The sequence below is a fragment of the Rhinopithecus roxellana genome, chromosome 21, assembly GCF_007565055.1.
Source record: "Rhinopithecus roxellana isolate Shanxi Qingling chromosome 21, ASM756505v1, whole genome shotgun sequence".
NCBI lineage: Eukaryota > Metazoa > Chordata > Mammalia > Primates > Cercopithecidae > Rhinopithecus > Rhinopithecus roxellana.
The window spans coordinates 15,558,124-15,579,530 of NC_044569.1; the positions used below are offsets into that span (position 1 = coordinate 15,558,124).

Below are 21,407 nucleotides of genomic sequence, written 5' to 3' on the forward strand. Positions count from 1 at the left end.
TGTTAGGCCGGGCGCAGTGCCTCACGCCTGTAATCCCAGCACTTTGGGAGGACGAGGCAGGTGGATCACAAGGTCAGGAGGTGGAGACCATCCTGGCTAACACGGTGAAACCCCGTCTCTACTAAAAATACAAAAAATTAGCCGGGCATGGTGGCAGGTGCCTCTAGTCCCAGCTACTCAGGAGGCTGAGGCAAGAGAATGGCATGAACCCAGGAGGCAGAGTTTGCAGTGAGCCGAGATCATGCCACTGCACTCCAGCCTGGGTGACAAAGCGAGACTCCGTCTCAAAAAAAAAAAAAAAAAAAAAAAAACCTATCATTGTTCCCTATTATTTGCTATCAAATATACTAATTATATTTTATATTAATACTGTACGAATTATATTTATAATACCCTACTGACTATATACATAATACTAAGTATCTTTTGTAATTAGTATATTTGTACATACAGGCCTTTGCATGATTACAGTTATTTTCATGTGATGGGCATATATAACAGGTGTCCATTTCAACCAATTTTTAAGTTCATTGGCATTTAGTAGGATTATATATAGCATGCTGCTGTGGTTTTCTTTGTTTTTAAAATGTATGTGTGTAAGGTATACATGATTTTTTTGTTTGTTTGTTTGTTTTTATTATACTTTAAGTTCTAGGGTACATGTGCATAACGTGCAGGTTTGTTACATATGTATACTTGTGCCATGTTGGTGTGCTGCACCCATCAACTCGTCAGCACCCATCAATTCATCATTTATATCAGGTATAACTCCCAATGCAATCCCTCCCCCCTCCCCCCTCCCCATGATAGGCCCCAGTGTGTGATGTTCCCCTTCCCGAGTCCAAGTGATCTCATTGTTCAATTCCCACCTATGAGTGAGAACATGCGGTGTTTGGTTTTCTGTTCTTGTGATAGTTTGCTAAGAATGATGGTTTCCAGCTGCATCCATGTCCCTACAAAGGACACAAACTCATCCTTTTTTATGGCTGCATAATATTCCATGGTGTATATGTGCCACATTTTCTTAATCCAGTCTGTCACAGATGGACATTTGGGTTGATTCCAAGTCTTTGCTATTGTGAATAATGCCGCAATAAACATACGTGTGCATGTGTCTTTATAGCAGCATGATTTATAATCCTTTGGGTATATACCCAGTAGTGGGATGGCTGGGTCATATGGTACATCTAGTTCTAGATCCTTGAGGAATCGCCATACTGTTTTCCATAATGGTTGAACTAGTTTACAATCCCACCAACAGTGTAAAAGTGTTCCTATTTCTCCACATCCTCTCCAGCACCTGTTGTTTCCTGACTTTTTAATGATTGCCATTCTAATTGGTGTGAGATGGTATCTCATTGTGGTTTTGATTTGCATCTCTCTGATGGCAAGTGATGATAAGCATTTTTTCATGTGTCTGTTGGCTGTATGAATGTCTTCTTGTGAGAAATGTCTGTTCATATCCTTTGCCCACTTTTTGATGGGGTTGTTTGCTTTTTTCTTGTAAATCTGTTTGAGTTCTTTGTAGATTCTGGATCTTAGCCCTTTGTCAGATGAGTAGATTGCAAAAATTTTCTCCCATTCTGTAGGTTGCCTGTTCACTCTAATGGTAGTTTCTTTTGCTGTGCAGAAGCTCTTTAGTTTAATTAGATCCCATTTGTCAATTTTGGCTTTTGCTGCCGTTGCTTTTGGTGTTTTAGACATGAAGTCCTTGCTCATGCCTATGTCCTGAATGGTACTAGCTAGGTTTTCTTCTACGGTTTTTATGGTATTAGGTCTAACATTTAAGTCTCTAATCCATCTTGAATTAATTTTCGTATAAGGAGTAAGGAAAGGATCCAGTTTCAGCTTTCTACTTATGACTAGCCAATTTTCCCAGCAGCGTTTATTAAATAGGGAATCCTTTCCCCATTTCTTGTTTCTCTCAGGTTTGTCAAAGATCAGATGGCTGTAGATGTGTGGTATTTTTCTGAGGACTCTGTTCTGTTCCACTGGTCTATATCTCTGTTGTGGTACCAGTACCATGCTGTTTTGGTTACTGTAGCCTTGTAGTGTAGTTTGAAGTCAGGTAGCGTGATGCCTCCAGCTTTGTTCTTATGACATAGGATTGTCTTGGCAATGCGGGCTCTTTTTTGGTTCCATATGAACTTTAAAGCCGTTTTTTCCAATTCTGTGAAGAAACTCATTGGTAGCTTGATGGGGATGGCATTGAATCTATAAATAACCTTGGGCAGTATGGCCATTTTCACGATATTGATTCTTCCTATCCATGAGCATGGTATGTTCTTCCATTTGTTAGTGTCCTCTTTTATTTCACTGAGCAGTGGTTTGTAGTTCTCCTTGAAGAGGTCCTTTACATCCCTTGTAAGTTGGATTCCTAGGTATTTTATTTCTATTTGAAGGAATTGTGAATGGAAGTTCATTCCTGATTTGGCTCTCTGCTTGTCTGTTACTGGTGTATAAGAATGCTTGTGATTTTTGCACATTAATTTTGTATCCTGAGACTTTGCTGAAGTTGCTTATCAGCTTAAGGAGATTTTGGGCTGAGACGATGGGGTTTTCTAAATATACAATCATGTCATCTGCAAACAGGGACAATTTGACTTCTTCTTTTCCTAACTGGATACCCTTGATTTCTTTCTCTTGCCTGATTCCCCTAGCCAGAACTTCCAACACTATGTTGAATAGGAGTGGTGAGAGAGGGCATCCCTGTCTTTGCCAGTTTTCAAAGGGAATTTTTCCAGTTTTTGCCCATTCAGTATGATATTGGCTGTGGGTTTGTCATAAATAGCTCTTATTATTTTGAGGTACGTTCCATCAATACCGAATTTATGGAGCGTTTTTAGCATGAAGGGCTGTTGAATTTTGTCAAAAGCCTTTTCTGCATCTATTGAGATAATCATGTGGTTCTTGTCTTTGGTTCTGTTTATATGCTTCATTACATTTATTGATTTGCGAATGTTGAACCAGCCTTGCATCCCAGGGATGAAGCCCACTTGATCATGGTGGATAAGCTTTTTGATGTGCTGCTGAATCCGGTTTGCCAGTATTTTATTGAGGATTTTTGCATCGATGTTCATCAGGGGTATTGGTCTAAAATTCTCTTTTTTTGTTGTGTCTCTGCCAGGCTTTGGTATCAGGATGACGTTGGCCTCATAAAATGAGTTAGGGAGGATTCCCTCTTTTTCTATTGATTGGAATAGTTTCAGAAGGAATGGTACCAGCTCCTCCTTGTACCTCTGGTAGAATTCAGCTGTGAATCCATCTGGTCCTGGACTTTTTTTGGTTGGTAGGCTATTAATTATTGCCTCAATTTCAGAGCCTGCTATTGGTCTATTTAGGGATTCAACTTCTTCCTGGTTTAGTCTTGGAAGAGTGTAAGTGTCCAGGAAATTATCCATTTCTTCTAGATTTTCTAGTTGATTTGCGTAGAGGTGTTTATAGTATTCTCTGATGGTAGTTTGTATTTCTGTGGGGTCGGTGGTGATATCCCCTTTATCATTTTTTATTGCGTCTCTTTGATTCTTCTCTCTTTTCTTCTTTATTAGTCTTGCTAGCGGTCTGTCAATTTTGTTGATCTTTTCAAAAAACCAACTCCTGGATTCATTGATTTTTTGGAGGGTTTTTTGTGTCTCTATCTCCTTCAGTTCTGCTCTGATCTTAGTTATTTCTTGCATTCTGCTAGCTTTTGAATGTGTTTGCTCTTGCTTCTCCAGTTCTTTTAATTGTGATGTTAGAGTGTCAATTTTAGATCTTTCCTGCTTTCTCTTGTGGGCATTTAGTGCTATAAATTTCCCTCTACTCACTGCTTTAAATGTGTCCCAGAGATTCTGGTATGTTGTATCTTTGATCTCATTGGTTTCAAAGAACATCTTTATTTCTGCCTTCATTTTGTTATGTACCCAGTAGTCATTCAGGAGCAGGTTGTTCAGTTTCCATGTAGTTGAGCGGTTTTGATTGAGTTTCTTAGTCCTGAGTTCTAGTTTGATTGCACTGTGGTCTGAGAGACAGTTTGTTATAATTTCTGTTCCTTTACATTTGCTGAGGAGTGCTTTACTTCCAATTATGTGGTGAATTTTGGAAGAAGTGCGATGTGGTGCTGAGAAGAATGTATATTCTGTTGATTTGGGGTGGAGAGTTCTATAGATGTCTATTAGGTCCGCTTGGTGCAGAGATGAGTTCAATTCCTGGATATCCTTGTTAACTTTCTGTCTCGTTGATCTGTCTAATGTTGACAGTGGAGTGTTGAAGTTTCCCATTATTATTGTATGGGAGTCTAAGTCTCTTTGTAAGTCTCTAAGGACTTGCTTTATGAATCTGGGTGCTCATGTATTGGGTGCATATATATTTAGGAGAGTTAGCTCTTCCTTTTGAATTGATCCCTTTACCATTATGTAATGGCCTTCTTTGTCTCTTTTGATCTTTGATGGTTTAAAGTCTATTTTATCAGAGACTAGGATTGCAACCCCTGCTTTTTTTTGTTCTCCATTTGCTTGGTAGATCTTCCTCCATCCCTTTATTTTGAGCCTATGTATGTCTCTGCATGTGAGATGGGTCTCCTGAATACAGCAGACTGATGGGTTTTGACTCTTTATCCAGTTTGCCAGTCTGTGTCTTTTAATTGGAGCATTTAGTCCATTTACATTTAAGGTTAATATTGTTATGTGTGAACTTGATCCTGCCATTATGATATTAACTGGTTATTTTGCTCGTTAGTTGATGCAGTTTCTTCCTAGCCTCGATGGTCTTTACATTTTGGCATGTTTTTGCAATGGCTGGTACCAGTTGTTCCTTTCCATGTTTAGGGCTTCCTTCAGGGTCTCTTGTAAGGCAGGCCTGGTGGTGACAAAATCTCTAAGCATTTGCTTATCTGTAAAGGATTTTATTTCTCCTTCACTTAGGAAACTTAGTTTGGCTGGATATGAAATTCTGGGTTGAAAATTCTTTTCTTTAAGAACGTTGAATATTGGCCCCCACTCTCTTCTGGCTTGTAGAGTTTCTGCCGAGAGGTCTGCTGTTAGTCTGATGGGCTTCCCTTTGTGGGTAACCCGACCTTTCTCTCTGGCTGCCCTTAAGATTTTTTCCTTCATTTCAACTTTGGTGAATCTGGCAATTATGTGTCTTGGAGTTGCTCTTCTCGAGGAGTATCTTTGTGGTGTTCTCTGTATTTCCTGAATTTGAATGTTGGCCTGCCCTACTAGGTTGGGGAAGTTCTCCTGGATGATATCCTGAAGAGTGTTTTCCAACTTGGTTCCATTTTCCCCCCCACTTTCAGGCACCCCAATCAGACGTAGATTTGGTCTTTTTACATAATCCCATACTTCTTGCAGGCTTTGTTCATTTCTTTTTCTTCTTTTTTCTTTTGGTTTCTCTTCTTGCTTCATTTCATTCATTTGATCCTCAATCGCTGATACTCTTTCTTCCAGTTGCTCGAGTCGGTTACTGAAGCTTGTGGATTTGTCACGTATTTCTCGTGTCATGGTTTTCATCTCTGTCATTTCATTTATGACCTTCTCTGCATTCATTATTGTAGCTATCAATTCTTCCACTCTTTTTTCAAGATTTTTAGTTTCTTTGCACTGGGTACGTAATTCCTCCTTTAGCTCTGAGAAGTTTGATGGACTGAAGCCTTCTTCTCTCATTTCGTCAAAGTCATTCTCTGACCAGCTTTGATCCGTTGCTGGCAATGAGCTGCGCTCCTTTGCAGGGGGAAATGCGCTCTTATTTCTTGAATTTCCAGCTTTTCTGCCCTGCTTCTTCCCCATCTTTGTGGTTTTATCTGCCTCTGGTCTTTGATGATGGTGCCGTACTGATGGGATTTTGGTATAGGTGTTCTTCCTGTTTGATAGTTTTCCTTCTAATAGTCAGGACCCTCAGCTGTAGGTCTGTTGGAGATTGCTTGAGGTCCACTCCAGACCCTGTTTGCCTGGGTATCAGCAGCAGAGTTTGCAGAAGATAGAATATTGCTGAACAGTGAGTGTACCTGTCTGATTCTTACTTTGGAAGCTTCCTCTCAGGGGTGTACTCCACCCTGTGTGGTGTGGGGTGTCAGACTGCCCCTAGTGGGGGATGTCTCCCAGTTAGGCTACTCAGGGGTCAGGGACCCACTTGAGCAGGCAGTCTGTCCGTTCTCAGATCTCAACCTCCGTGTTGGGAGATCCACTGCTCTCTTCAAAGCTGTCAGACAGAGTCGTTCGCGTCTGCACAGGCCTCTGCTGCTTCCCCTTTTGTTGTTTAGCTGTGCCCTGTCCCCAGAGGTGGAGTCTACAGAGACAGGCAGGTTTCCTTGAGCTGCTGTGAGCTCCACCCAGTTCGAGCTTCCCAGCGGCTTTGTTTACCTACTTCAGCCTCAGCAATGGCGGGCGCCCCTCCCCCAGCCTCGCTGCTGCCGTTTCGGTTAGATCGCAGACTGCTGTGCTAGCAATGAGGGAGGCTCCGTGGCCGTGGGACCCTCCCGGCCAGGTGTGGGTATAATCTCCTGGTGTGCCCGTTTGCTTCAAGTGCAGTATTGGGGTGGGAATTACCCGATTTTCCAGGTGTTGTGTGTCTCAGTTCCCCTGGCTAGGAAAAGGGATTCCCTTCCCCCTTGCGCTTCCCATGTGAGGCAATGCCTCACCCTGCTTCAGCTCTCGCTGGTCGGGCTGCAGCAGCTGACCAGCACCAATTGTCCGGCACTCCCCAGTGAGATGACCCCAGTACCTCAGTTGAAAATGCAGAAATCACCGGTCTTCTGTGTCGCTCGCGCTGGGAGTTGGAGACTGGAGCTGTTCCTATTCGGCCATCTTGCTCCGCCACCATGATGTTTTGATATACTCATTTTGATATATATAGTGAGGCGATTACTACAGTTAAACAAATTAATATTTCATTGTTTCCTATAGTTACTTTCATGTGTGTGTATGTGCACGTGTGTGTGTGTTAAGAGTACCTAATAATCCACTTTGGGAAGCCAATGCGGGTGGATCACGAGGTCAGGAAATTGAGACCATCCTGGCTAATACGGTGAAACCCTGTCTCCACTAAAAAATACAAAAAATTAGCCGGGCATGGTGGCAGGTGCCTGTAGTTCCAGCTACTCAGGAGGCTGAGGCAGGAGAATGATGTGAACCCAGGAGGCGGAGCTTGCAGTGAGCCGAGATTGCACCTTAGCATACTGTATGCTAAATCTCTACACTTATTCATACTATATAACTCTCTTTTTGTACCTTTTCATCTATATCTTCCCATTTCTGCCTGCTCCTGGTAACTATTGCTTTACTCTACTTCTATATATTTGATGTATTTAAAAGATTGCACATATAAGTGAGATCATGCAGGATTTGTCTTTCTGTGCCTGGCTTATTTCACTTGGCATAATGTCCCCCAAGTTTATCCATGTTATGGCAAATGGCAGGATCTCTTTTTGGTGGGCTGGATAAGATTCTGCATGTGTATATCACAATTTCTTTTCTCTGTCAATGAACACTTTGGTTGTTCCCACATCTTGGTTATTGTGAATAATGCTGCAATGAGCATGGAAGTGCAGATACCTTTAGGAGTTGGTGTATTTCCTTTGGGTATGTACCCATAAGAGAGATTGCTGGGTATATTTTTAAGTTGATTGGCATTTAATAAGATAATAAATAGCATGCTGCTGCTTTGAATCTTCCATATTTGTTTGTAGAGCCTCTGTTTTCTAATGCAGTTTATGCATAGTTTTTCTACTTTTTCTTGGACAGTGTCTATTTTAATTACTTTTAAATGACTTGGATGTACTGATGTTTTCTCTTTTAACAAAAATCACAATTATACTCCAAATTATTTTTGCATAAAAAGTATATGCTTTTAAAAATAAGTGATATGACAAAAATATCAGCTATAAAACTATCACCATGAGAATATTGCCTGTCCTAGTCTCTTAAGGACATTTATTATGGAGGAAAAAGATAACAGAGGTCATTTGCTTTTCAGTGACCATGTTCTTCATACATGTGAATGTCTCACAGATCAGCTAAGACCTATGTTTGAACACCTTGGTCACCCCTGCAAGGAGCCTGCTACCAGCATTTGCCATCCACAGAACTGTGCTAATAGAATCTATTTCTGGAGAATGGAGGAGAGATTAACTTCTTGTTCATGATAAATCAAGGGTATCTGATTTGCCTGTTATGTGCCCAGTTTTCTTTGGAAGCAAGCCCTAGAAGCTGTTTTTCTGATCTAATCCTGACTCTCATGTTAGTGCTTATGAAAGAGAAAAACATTTACTCATGATAAAGACTGAGTTCTAGCCATTATAAATCTTATCAATGGCCTTGTGAAGGTTGGCAGAAAAAGGAAGGAAAAAACTGATTGTGCTCACTCACACTTGTATATGGACTAATGCTCCTATTCCCGTTGCAGAGTGTTCTGAGATTTCTGGAAATAGCAGCAGAGATAAAGTTGGGAATCTTAGGAGATATTTGATTGATGAATGTTGCACTATAAGGAGTGGCCAGTAACAGTTCAATAAGGAAAATTGTTATAGTTTACTCATTACTGGGAAATATTAGCAAACCTAAACATTTCATTTTCTCTCTATTTTTCTTATAAGCCACCAAGATTGGTAGAAGTGCTCTTAACAAATATTTGCCATGTTAACATTTAGAAGCACACACATGCATACATACATACATAAGATGTATAATGATTTTTTTGGCTTCAGTAAAGGTATTTGGTACATACTATACATTCTGTATAATATTTTGGTTAATTGCTTGAAGAGAAGCGTATTTTTCCCAAGACAAATACAAAACGTATTTATCTAAGATGTGGGCCAACAAATAACCATTTTCCATAGGTTAAGATGTACACTTGTACATGAGCAGTTCTTCAGTTTCAACAACCATTTTTTGAGTATCAGTTATGTGCCAGTGCTCCCTCTGAGATACAACAAAGGTGAACAGAGCAGCTGAATGTGAACCATTGATGGCCGCACCTCTGTCCACCCTTCTTAGTTTGTTTGTGTTTTGACACCATCTGTTAGCCTTGAGAAGGCGTATTTTTGACAGAGGGATAAAGAAACACAGGGACGGAAATGTGTACTTTCTGGACTATTGGGTTATTTCTTTCCATTTATTTGTGAAGTCATCAGAATGCCTGTCTGTCAGCATTACGTAAAGCCTGCAGTTTCCCTAAGAAACTGTCAACTTTGGGGACAAAATTAAGGAAAGTTTCTTACTCCTCGGTTTCTATCTTTTGATCTTTTTAAAAGACATCTAGTAACAAAGTTAGGCTAAAAGGCTAAAAGCTGGTTGCCACCAGTCTGTATGGGGCATCAAAATATCACTGAAATAGGCTAGTAATATGATGCCAATTAATCAAGTTTTCCCTCATGGTTTCTCAAAATGGTATTGCTCTAGATATGGTAAAATATAACCTAAAATAGAAGATTCAAAACCATCAACAAACAAACAAAAACAGAAAGCTTGCTTTCTGGCATCACTGTTTTGCCGTTGAATATTTTTGAGATGTCCACGTAAGTTCCAAGGAGCAGCTGCAGCCACACCACCACCCTGAGCCCAGCCAGCTGACAGTTGCCTAGAGTTGGCAGCCACAGCTAGCTGAAATTTGGAAACCCCGAAATGCTTAGGGTTGAGATGTGTCCAATTACCAAAATTATAAAGCCTTCATTAGGCTTTTGAAGAAGTTGTGTGGTCTGTAGAATTGCATGTTTTGAACATAAAGTGGTTAGTTATTTTCAGAGGCAGGAGATCTTTTGGCCCCAGTTACCACTAAATATTAATAAATATTAAACACAAGTTAATTAATGGTGATTTAAAGGGACCCATTATTGTTAATTCATGTCAGACTCTATTTGATTAAATGTATCTTTTTCCTTGTTTCCATTCACTCAATTTCTCTTCTTTCGGATATACACGTGTATAACACACACACACACACACACACACACACACACACACACACACACATTCATTTCCTTTTCGAGTCCGCACTCAAGTTTTGCAAGACAGTCCTGAAAAAGAAGTTTCAATAGGAAGGTAAAAGTGGTTTTGCACCCTTTCCTGTTGAAATCAGTTTTTCCACAATTCTTACAGCAAGTTTTTCTCTAACAGAAAATGTACAGATTGAACAGTTGCCCTCCAAAACACTGGCAAGCAGGCGGCACGATGATTTCTTTCTCTTAACGGATCCCAGCTCATTTACTAACTCATTCAACTTTTAACAAAAAAATGTGCCGTTTCCCTTTCTCACTACAGTCATAGCCATTCTCTGTAAAATTATATGTGGATATTAAAACTTAAATGCTGTCCTACAATAAAAATATTTTTAATACCCCAGAATATTTTTTCGGTTCTCCTCAAAGTTAAGAAAAAAAAAACTGATTTGTATTTTGTGTACCTGGGAAGTTGTTCATGCTGAGTAACAGTACAAAACTTGAGCTGCCTTGCTTTCTGCTTCCAGGAATGCCAATCAGAGAACATTCTTTTTTCAGGCAGCCAAGTTTGGAAGTCAGTTGGTTTCTGGCAGTGAGTAGGGGGAGGGGATGGCAGGGGAAGCACAGTGAGTCCTCGGGCTGATGTTCAGCTTCCAAGTGTTTCCGTAATATCCATCAATGAAAGCATCTCCTTTTACCCACGCAGAGACAGGTAAAAAGACAGCTGAGTAAATCAGCATTAGAGGTAACAGCGGAAGCTCAGTGAGAGGGAGGGGGGAAGGAAGGCGCGTGAAAGCCTGCCATTGGCGAGCTTACCAAAGGCATCTGCCAGTGGGACTTCAATGGAATGTGAAACCAAATCATTTTCAAGTTAAAGATAGACACAGTACACACCAGGATCTAGAGGCTGGATTTCATACTCATAGCTCTCCCTAGAAGTTCAGGGAGTTCTGTTATGATCTCTGTTGTAATTAACAATTTGGTTCCAGTTTGTTCTTTAAATGAATATGCTAAGAATTCATGTATGTTCTGGATGTACTGGAATTAAAAGGATTTGAGAAATCATGGTGTGCATGCTGTAGGGTAAGTGAAAAGATTGGTTTTTAAGGTGCATCGCTTTTCTGGGACGGTTAATGTTGAATTTTTCTTTTTATCTGTGTGAATGAAAAGGTGATAGTAAAGATTTTTCACTATTGTAGCTTGCTTATCTTTCTTAAGATAGTTGGTATTTTACATTTTGTGCAGCAGAAAGAGGATTTTAGCTTAGTTTTGAAATTTACATTGCAGGTCTGTAACTTCAGTTTTGACTTTATCCTTATTTGTTTTTTCCTCTATTCTTCTCTATGCACTATGAGTTTACTGAGTTACAATCTCAGTAGTTTTATGTCACAACACAAACTGAGTGTTACCATGTCTATTATGCCATTGGATGAAAGTATATTATTGTGAGATGGAGTTCAGTTTCCCCTGCATGGTACTAAGTCACTTCCCAATTTGAGAAACAAAAAAAGAATGAAAAAGGAGAGGAAAGGTGCTCTTAAAGGTGGCCTAAAACTGCATAAGGAGCCTTTAGAAGATATTCTACTTTTTAAAAAGCAACTGAGAGAAAAATAGGCAATTTTCAGGAAGAGAAGAATTAATAGAAGTTATTTTTTAGTGTTGCCTTATTAATTCCAAGCAGGTTCCCCTCCTTCAAAAGAAAAAGAAAAGCTGATATTTGCTAAGTGAATGGAGGCATTCTGATTTTACAGAGCTTGAGAGAAGACGAGGGAGAGGAAGGGTTGTCTGATTTTGCTGTTGTCGCACTGTTCTAGGATTTCAAACTTCTTCTTGAAAACAATGACAAACTTTAGTTCTCTTCATGTTTTGCCCATGTATAGGTTTTGTGTCTTGTTTTGTCAAATGACCTCTCCCTCTGCTCTTAGAGACAGCTTTTCCAAACTTGCACAGCATTCCTTCTGAATAAATACTGTCCATAATAGTCACAGAGTACATGGTGTGAATTGGAAATTCTACTTTATATGGGGAAAATAAATCTGCTGACGCTGTTATTACAGAGTGCACAGATGAACAGTTGTTAAACGTAACTGGCCAGTTTTTTGTCTTGTCAAATAGACCAGATTCTAATGAACTAAGTTGGCTAAACTAGGTACAAACAATGAAGGGCTTATTATGGATTTTTCATTCAACTTTGATGAGAATAGTAATATACTGTGTTACTCTTTTAAAATGAAAAATGGTCATTATATTGATAAAGTCATTTGATTTTACAACTGAGTAATCTAGTAAGGCCAAACAAATGTGAAGTTCGCAGAGCTCAGTTTTGATGCCCCTTTCCTCCTTTCTCTGTCCAATTTTCCCTCCCTCTTAGTCCTCCTTCTCCCTCCAGACCTCTGATGAATATGACTACTCAGCCCCCCGCTTTTCTTGTCAATGAAGACCTATACTCAAGAAAGAATCTGACTTAAGAGAGTTTTAAAGTCAATGTACTAAGTCCACCAGTAATATTTGCTTTTCAGTATAAATATCTGACCTTGTGACAGTTTAGACAATTTGTTAAATGATAGTTAAGCTTGGGTAATACTTACAATTAACCCCTTTAGGTTGCAAACAATTGCCAATTGTGGTTAATTTTCATTTCCCCATGACCAAGTGTTAACTTTGTAAATTTTCTGTGGTCACATTGGATGCCTTGTGACATTGCATTACCAATTGTGTACTGAATGGTTGACAATAAGAATGAACCTGGCAGAAATCACACGTGCTTCCAAGAAGTTTGTGAATGCATGCACCTGGGTGCTTACCATACACTCGGGTACACACACAAACACATGTAGGCATGCCATTTATGTAACTAATATGTTTTTGATTGAATTATAAAATAAATGAAAATATGTTAGGTTTATCAGTGTGGGATTTGGGTTTTTTTTCAGTGTGTCAAAAAAAAAAACACACACACAAAAAGAATACAAAATGTAAAATTCTAAAATGAAGAATTTTAAACTGTGTGGCCAAATAGTGTTAACAGAAAAAGAGACAAATATTTCTCTGCTACTATTATATCACTTTTATAGTTTCTAATTCTTGTATAAAATTGTCAATCTTGGCTTTTATTCCTTTGAACATCCTAAGTGTAGTTTTATAATATATTTTGGATAATTATAATATCTCAAGTGTTACTGAATTTGTTTCTATTATTACTGTTCCTACTAGTTCTCATTCATGGTGTCTTAATTTCTTGGTTGCTTGGATATCTTTGACTCTTTGCTGGAAATATATTTTTAAAATTACGTTATAATTAAAGATCGTAAGAGTAAGTTGAGACCTAAGTGATAATGTTTTCCTCCAGAGAAGATTTTGATTTGCTTCTGCCAGGCACCTGGGGGCGATATCAGACCAGAATCGTCTTAGACAAAGTACAACTCCTGATGTTCCCTGAATCACCTCTGTGACAAGAAGGCTGCAAATCAGTGAGAGGAATGGCAGGTTCACTCCTCCCCTAAAGGAGAGTACGACCTTTCATGACACCAGCATAAAGCTAGGTTAGTTAATTAAAGCCCCACCTGAGGGCCAAGGACTTTGACTTTTCTATGAAGCACAGACAGCTACTTGAAGTATAAAGCTGGATTCTCAGATCTTTTTTCCTGATAGTCATATGCCCAAGGGCTTTTAAAAGTGACCTCACCCCTCTGATTTCTGATCTTCTCCTAAGTTTTCATGTGCCAAATCCTCACCATCTTATTAAAGGCTCCTTGCTGTTTTTTGTTTGTGGTTGGTTTTTTGTTTTGTTTTGTTTTGTTTTCACTCTGTTGCCCAGGCTGGAGTGCAGTGACATGACGTGATTGATCGCTCACTGCAACCTCTGCCTCTTGGGTTCAAGCGATTCTCGTGCCTTGGCCTCCCAAGTAGCTGGGATTACAGGCGCATGCCACCATGCCTGGCTAATTTTTGTATTTTTAGTAGAGTTGGGTTTTCTACATGTTGGCCAGGCTCATCTCGAACTCCTGGCCTCAAGTGATCCATCTGCCTCAGCTTCCCAAAGTGTTGGGATTACAGGCATGAGCCACCATGTCCAGGGTCTTTACTGCTTTTATATCTCAAATATCTTACTACATTGGGTATATCAATCCAAATTCTCTCATTACTGTTACCAGAAATGGAAATGCATCCTACTGCTATTATAGTTGGCTATTATAGTTTTTTTTTTTTACACTTTTCATTCTAGAGAAGATATCAAAGTTTGCTGATATCATTAATGATTTCAGATAATTTTTCTGATTTTATTTTTTAGTTGTGACCTGATATATTTAGACTTTTTGGAGAAAATTGCATATACATGCTGATTGAAAGATTCGTGTTTTCTGACTTTATTTGAGCTGTCAACACCCCTTAAAAGTTCTTTTTTTGTTATACTTAAGTTGTGGGATACATGTGCAGAACGTACAGGTTTGTTACATAGGTAAACATGTGCCATGGTGGTTTGCTGCACCCGTCAATCTGTCATCTACATTAGGTATTTCTCCTAATGCTATCCCTTCCCTAGCCCCAAACTTCCTGACAAGCTTCAGTGTGTGATGTTCCCCTCCCTGTGCCCATATATTCTCATTGTTCAACTCCCACTTATGAATGAGAACATGTGGTGTTCGGTTTTCTGTTCCTGTGTTAGTTTGCTGAGAATGATGGTTTCCAGCTTCATCCATGTCCCTGCAAAGGACATGAACACATTCTTTTTGATGGCTGTGCAGTATTATTTGTCCTGAGCTGGCCCCTTCCCTTGGCAATTTCTTTAATCTCGAATCCACCCCACAAGCATCCTTCACTCTCAGAGGTTGATTTTGACTCTTTCTGCTTTCTCTTGGCCTATATCCAGTATTAAGACATTTAAAAAATCATCTTAAATCCCATGCTTTCCATTCTCTCTGCAGTTGCTCTACTTCAAGTCTTCGTCATTTAACTTGGCTATTATATGGCCTTCTAGTTGTTCTCCTGTCTCTAAGCTCCATCCACACCCTGACCCCACCACTACACACACATCTTGCTGAAACCAACATACCCATTTTCTAAAAACTATAGACTTCAATCAATTGCTCCCCTACTTAAAAATCTTTAGTGGTTCATGACTCCCTTCAAAATAAAACTTACTGTCCTTAGTATGTCTTAAAAGGTCCATCACAAAGCCTCGACCTATTTCTCAAACATTGACTCCACTACTTCCCTGGTTATCACCAATACTTCAATCACACACAATGGCTGCCTCCACAACATGGCATATACTGTCTTAGCTCTGTGCTAGTCTACCTCCATACCCCCCGCCCCCACCACCAGAATGCCTATTGCTTCTCTCCTTTGTGGGAAAATGCTACTTCTCCTTTAAGGTTGACCTCATAAGTCACCTTCACTGTACTTTCTGCACTTTATTTTTAAGTGTAAAACTCACCCACTATTCTGGGAGTCCCTACTGCTGTGGCTTGTGTCTTACACATTTTTTTATTCTCAGTAACTGACACATAGGAACCACTCAAAAAATGTTTAAGAAATGAACAGATGACTATTCCGAAGAAGTTTGTTTCTGAGGAATTTCTTTTGTTAATATATTCTTTTCCATTCTAAACATCATTTTTTCTTTTGACCTTAGACTCTGTCTAGAATAGTGATCATTAGTAATCCTGTATGTCAAGTGGAGTCAGTAAAAACATGTTTACTTGTTTGATTGTTGTCACTGTCTTGGAGAAAGGGAGTTCTCTATTTCCTTTTTTTTTTTTAACCAAATATGATGTATGACTTGATTGTGATGACAAGAGAGAAAGTAGAAGTTTAAATATGGTGAATCAGCTGCATATTATCAGAGAGATTCATAATCAAAAGAGTCATAGAGTGGGAAAACTGACATATTTCAACAAATCTACTCCAGAATGTTAAATAGCACAATGGGAAAATGTCAATGAGGCACAACTAAATGAAAATTATCTCATTGCACACAACCTCAATTTCAACCATTAGAAAACACTGGGTTGTTTCAAATCACAGTGTGGTGCTACAAAGAAAGCAGTTGAGTGTTTATGTAATACAATATTGTGACCCTAATCTTGAAAGCTTGTGGAAAACTTTTCTTAAAATTTTTAAGGCCTTAGCCAAGAGCGGTGGCTCACACCTGTAATCAAGCACTTTGGGAGGCCGAGGCAAGCGGATCATGAGGTCAGGAGATTGAGACCATCCTGGCTAACACGGTGAAACCCCATCTCTACTAAAAATACAAAAAAAAAAAAAAATTAGCTGGGTGTGGTGGCGGGTGCCTGTAGTCCCAGTTACTCTGGACGCTGAGGCAGAAGAATGGCATGAACCTGGGAGGTGGAGCTTGCAGTGAGCCGAGATTGCGCCACTGCACTGCAGCCTGGGCGACAGAGCAAGACTCTGTCTCAAAAAAAAAAAAAAAAAAAAAAAATGTAAGTCTTTGAAGTGCAATTTGAATATCATCTTTCTAAAAGCCTATGCTAAGCAAAGAAAAATGGTATTTGTTTATTAAACATTGAATATAGTTGATGGGAACCACAGGAAGAGGAAATATAAGTTATTAATTCCAAGGATGTTTAATTAATTTTATATTCTTTGGACCACTTATAAACTTTTTACACATTTATTGTGAATCTTTGATATGCCAACTTCTAAGATTTAGATAAATAAGAAACTTGGCTTATATTATTTCTCATACAGGACACTCCTACCTTCACAAAGAGAAAAGCCCCAGTATGGGTGGGGCCAAAATGTGTCTTCAGAAAACATCTTTGAATTTAATGAAATATTCAAACTCAGTGTTTGAGATCCCAAAATTCTTCATCACAAAAGATGAAAATATGATATTGGCCTTTCTTTTTTGCCTCATCTATGAAAGCACTCTAAACTAGCTCTTGAATAATGGCTGATTTCTAAATCATAACTTCCAAATAGCTGAATTCATTTTTCTCATTAATTCAATAATTTGAGCTCCCACCTTTTGTTCCAGCTGCGTAGGCAATGAAATTACTTATTCACCCCCTTCACAGGAAACTGGTACTGAAGGATACCATGTTAAAACAATGAATTTAATTAATAGTTTTTTTCTTTTTTGTTGTTGAAAAGGGAAAACAAAACCTTCAAACCTGAAAAATTCCATATCCCTTCATTTTACTTTTTCTTATTATAGAAGCAATGTAGGAAAATCATGACTTTACTTGTTTGGGATTGTCATTGTTTTGTGTTCTTGTTGTTGTTTCTTTTTTGAGACACAGTCTTGCTCTGTCGCCCAGGCTGGTGTACTGTGGTGCAATCTCAGCTCACTGCAGCCTCCACCTCCTGGGTTCAAGTGATTCTTCTGCCTCAGCCTCTCAAGTAGCTGGGATTACAGGCATGCACCACCACGCCTAGCTAAGTTTTTGTATTTTTAGTAGAGATGGGCTTTCATCATGTTGGACAGGCTGATCTCGAACTCCTGACCTCAAGTGATCTGCTCGCCTCAGCCTCCCAAAGTGCTGGGATTATAGGTGTGAGCCACTGTGTCCAGCCAACAAGTTTCTTTATGTATCTTTCATTGATATTTTAAATGTATCTGTCCTAATCTCCACACATATTTAAAAAGTCATTTTGCCTTTCTCAACAGCTAATATTTTCTTCTCATAAAGTTTAGAGGATAGTCTTGAGATTCTTAAAAAAATCTCTTGTTTAGGAGATACTTTTATTACGGAAGAGTTTAAAGATACCTGAATAAATTCTGGAAAAAAAAATTAAGTTAAATGTGTATTTCTTATTACATATTGAATTAAATCTTAACGTAAAATAGAAATACATTTATTTGTATAAATAAAGCTGGACTTGGCATTTTTACAAAATAAAAACGATGTAAAGATGACTCAGACACTCTGAATCATGAAAGTTTTGTAAACCTCTAAATATTTTAAAAAGAGCAATAGAGTTACTTTAGTTTTCTAAGTCTCAGTTTATTTTTTATACTCATTCCTATATAGTGTGATAGTTCATAGGTTTATAGATGCTGAAGCAATGAATTCACTGAATTAATCACAGTTCAGGAATACAGATGCCTTAATTAGTTTTTTAAAAGATATAATTTTGAATGAAATTTATCTTCCAATGCATATGAACTTCCAGGTCTTAGATTGTTCATTTCTACACATTTGTAGAATCATGTTTACTAATGAAAAGATATTTAACACCTCAGATAAATGTAGCAATTCTTCCAAGATGCATCCAATGTTTGAAGTTATTTTGTAGGTAAGAGACATGTATTTTATTTTATATATGATAAAACTAAGATGTAGACATATGAAGTGTTCCAGATATACTATGGGCCATTTCCTCAGGTAACAAACAACTCTCAATTTCAGTGACATATAGAAACCAGATTTCCTTCTCTCACTTACACAATTTAGCCACCACAGACTGGCTGAAGCTTCTTCTCTACGCAGCTATTTTCACCTGGAAATGACCCATTTTCCTTATGATCACATTCCCTTAGCCAAAGCATGCCATATGGCCACACCTAACTTCAGTTGGATGGGAAGTATAATATGATCCTACCATTGATCTAGAACAGGTGAGCCCCAGTACTGGGACTTAGCCCAGGAGGGTTTTTGGCTTTGCCTAGGGCAGAAAAGAATTCAAGGGCAAGCCAGTGGTGTTAGACAGCAACTACTACTGGCAGTGTACATCAGCAGCAGAGGTACTGCTCCTTGCAGAGCAGGGCTACCCCATAGTATGTCCAGAGTAGCAGCTGAGACTCAGTTTTGTGGTCATATTTATATCTTTAATTATAAGCAAATTTAGGGGTGGTTTATGCAGAAACTTTTAGGAGAAAGGTGGTAACTTCTAGGTCATTGGTCATTGCCATGGAAAGGGGCGGTACTTTGGGTGTTGCCATAGCAATGGGGAACTGACATGGCATACTGCTAAGCATGTCTTATGGAAAGCTGTTTCCATACTGGCCCTGTTTTAGCTAGTCCTCAATTCCTTCCAGTCTCTGAGCCCAGCGTCTGGAGTCAAGTCCCTCCCGCTACCCCACCATGTGCTTAGAAAGAGAAAGGACTGGAATATTTATGTAGAGCTCTAAGGAATTTCCACACTCTTGGATAATAGGCAGCCTAAAACTCTCTTAGTAACACAGACTTAGGCTTAAAGTTATATATACCTGTGAACAGGTCCATATTTGGTAAATGTACGCTACCTGCAATCTGATACTAATGTCCATTGCCTGTTTACATCTTTTGGCTCTCATCTCCACTGAGACTTTTCAGCTGTTTAAATCTTTACCATTTCCATGTCTGTGACCTTTTCTGTCAGCTTCTCCACCGCTATGGAATTCTAGGATTTTACCACTCCTTATACTTTACCACTCAGAGAGTCCTGCCCATTAACAGTTTTGGGAAGTGACAGGAGATTCCATTGTGGCAATTCCTACAGAATGTAGAGAGCAAATGTGAAATGTTAAGCTTTCCCATCTCTAGGAACTGCTCATGTGTAGTAGAGAAATGGAGAAAAAGGAAATTGAATGCAATTCTAATCCCCAGCCCCCACTTTTACCAGTAGACAAAGTAAAAGGACTAGGCTCAGGGAATATGGCACAGACGAATGGTAATATATATTATATATTAGAAATACATAGTCTTGAATAGCATTTATATTATTGGTACTCTACCCTTTGCTTAGCATTTAGTTTTAAGCACTAACTATAATAGATAAAACTCAGGAATTTAAAGATTGAGACACTTAAGAACTGAAAATTTTTAAGCTAATATTTCAAGGCCCTTTGAATTGTAATTTAAATCAGCAAATCCAATTTGTGTCCTTGGAAGCCAGTAATTTTAGGAAATATTATGTGTGTGTTGGGGGGAGGGCTGGGGTAAGAATCTTGGATCAAATGAATTTGGAACATGCTGTATACCATATCCCTTTCTTGGAGATTTAGGTGAACATTTGCATTAAGAATGCATAAAAGTTCTACACTAAAGGGATGTGTTTGACTTTCTTTAACCAAGTGTTTTCCAATGTAATTTGACCATGGAACTTTATAATTATAGATAGATACACAGATAGATAGAGATATATCACATTTCAACACCACAAAACACACTTTGGTAATTCTGGTTTCAACAACCTCTAAGGCTGAGTGGTGTGGTGGCTCATGTCTGTAATCCCAGCACATGGAGGATCATCAAGCCAGGAGTTCAAGACCAGCCTGGGAAATGTAGTGAGAGCCTGTCTCTATGAAAAAAAAAAAAAAAAAAAAAAAAGATGCCTGGCGTGGTGGCTCATGCCTGTAATCCCAGCACTTTAGCACTTTGGTAGGCTGGCAGATCATGAGATCAGGAGTCCGAGAACAGCCTGGCCACATAGTGAAACCCTGTCTCTACCAAAAATAAAAAAATCAGTCGGGCGTGGTGGCAGGCACCTGTAATCCCAGCTACTGAGAAGACTGAGGCAGGAGAATCGCTTGAACCGGTGAGGCGGAGGTTGCAGTGAACCGAGATCGTGCCATTGCACTCCAGCCCAGGCGACAGTGTGATACTCCATCTCAAAAATAAAAATTAAAAAATTTTTAAAAAGTAATTTAATTTCAAAAAAGAAAGAAATTTAGCTGAGTATGGTAGTGTGTGCCTGTAAGTCCCACTCAGGAGACTGAGGAAGAAGGAACACCTGAGCCCAGGAGTTTGAGGCAGTAGTGTTTGTGCCACTGCTCCCCAGCCTGGGCAACAGAGTGAGACCCTGTCTCTAAAAGAAAAAGAAAAGAAAGGAAAAAAAAATCCCATTTAAAAAATAAAAATAAAATAATTACCTCTAGTACATTGTATTAATAATTAAAAGTGCAATAATATTGCAGCTCGTGTAGTACTTTTAGAACATAAAGCTAAGAATTTTAAAGGACTTTTATAAGTATTCTTAGTATTTGACACTTTATTTTCATTCTCTTTTTTTTTACAGTTTTTATTCACCTAAAATCTACATGTAAAATTTACCATCTTTACCATCTTTAAGTGTACAGTTCAATGCTAATACATTAGTTTTCTTTTTTTCACCTTTTTTGGTTTTCATTCTCTTGTTAAATGACATTGATTTTCAACACCAACAGAAATCAAACTTTAAATTGACAGAGCTTGCAATGGTATTTGTTTAAAGCTATTGAGGAATATTTCTTTGATACACCACAGGTAAGGAGATTGGTTGTGTTCTTCAGAATGCAGAACTCTAAAGTGATTTGCTCCATTTTACCTATTTCATTCAAAAATCTAAAACTATTATTTCATTTTAGAATATGATCACACACCGTTAAATTTATCAGACTTATTATTTATTTATGAAGACCTTGTGAAGAGAAAGGTCATCTTCAACTTCAACTTCTCTTTCTTGGTAGTTTTTCTTGGTAGTTTCCTTTAAGTTCAGAAGTTTTAAAGCTTAAAAAGAAAAAACTTATTGGGTTTCAAAAAAATTGCTCTACTAAAGTTATCATGTA

The 21,407-nt window shown here is 38.7% G+C and overlaps 1 protein-coding gene across 5 annotated transcripts in view; it reads left to right on the plus strand.

Annotated features, from left to right (window-relative positions):
• Positions 1 to 21,407, plus strand: part of DTNA (dystrobrevin alpha) — a 396,234-nt gene that overhangs the window by 91,921 nt on the left and 282,906 nt on the right. Inside the window, exon 1 of one of the 5 annotated variants that reach the window (XM_010362728.2) lies at positions 10,793 to 10,996. The exons of 1 other annotated variant lie outside the window; for it this stretch is intronic. The gene's annotated coding sequence lies outside the window, so the exon portion shown is untranslated. Of the gene's footprint in view, positions 1 to 10,792; positions 10,997 to 21,407 lie in introns of those variants that run through there. 3 more of the 5 variants (XM_010362721.2, XM_010362722.2, XM_010362723.2) reach the window with 3 other exon arrangements.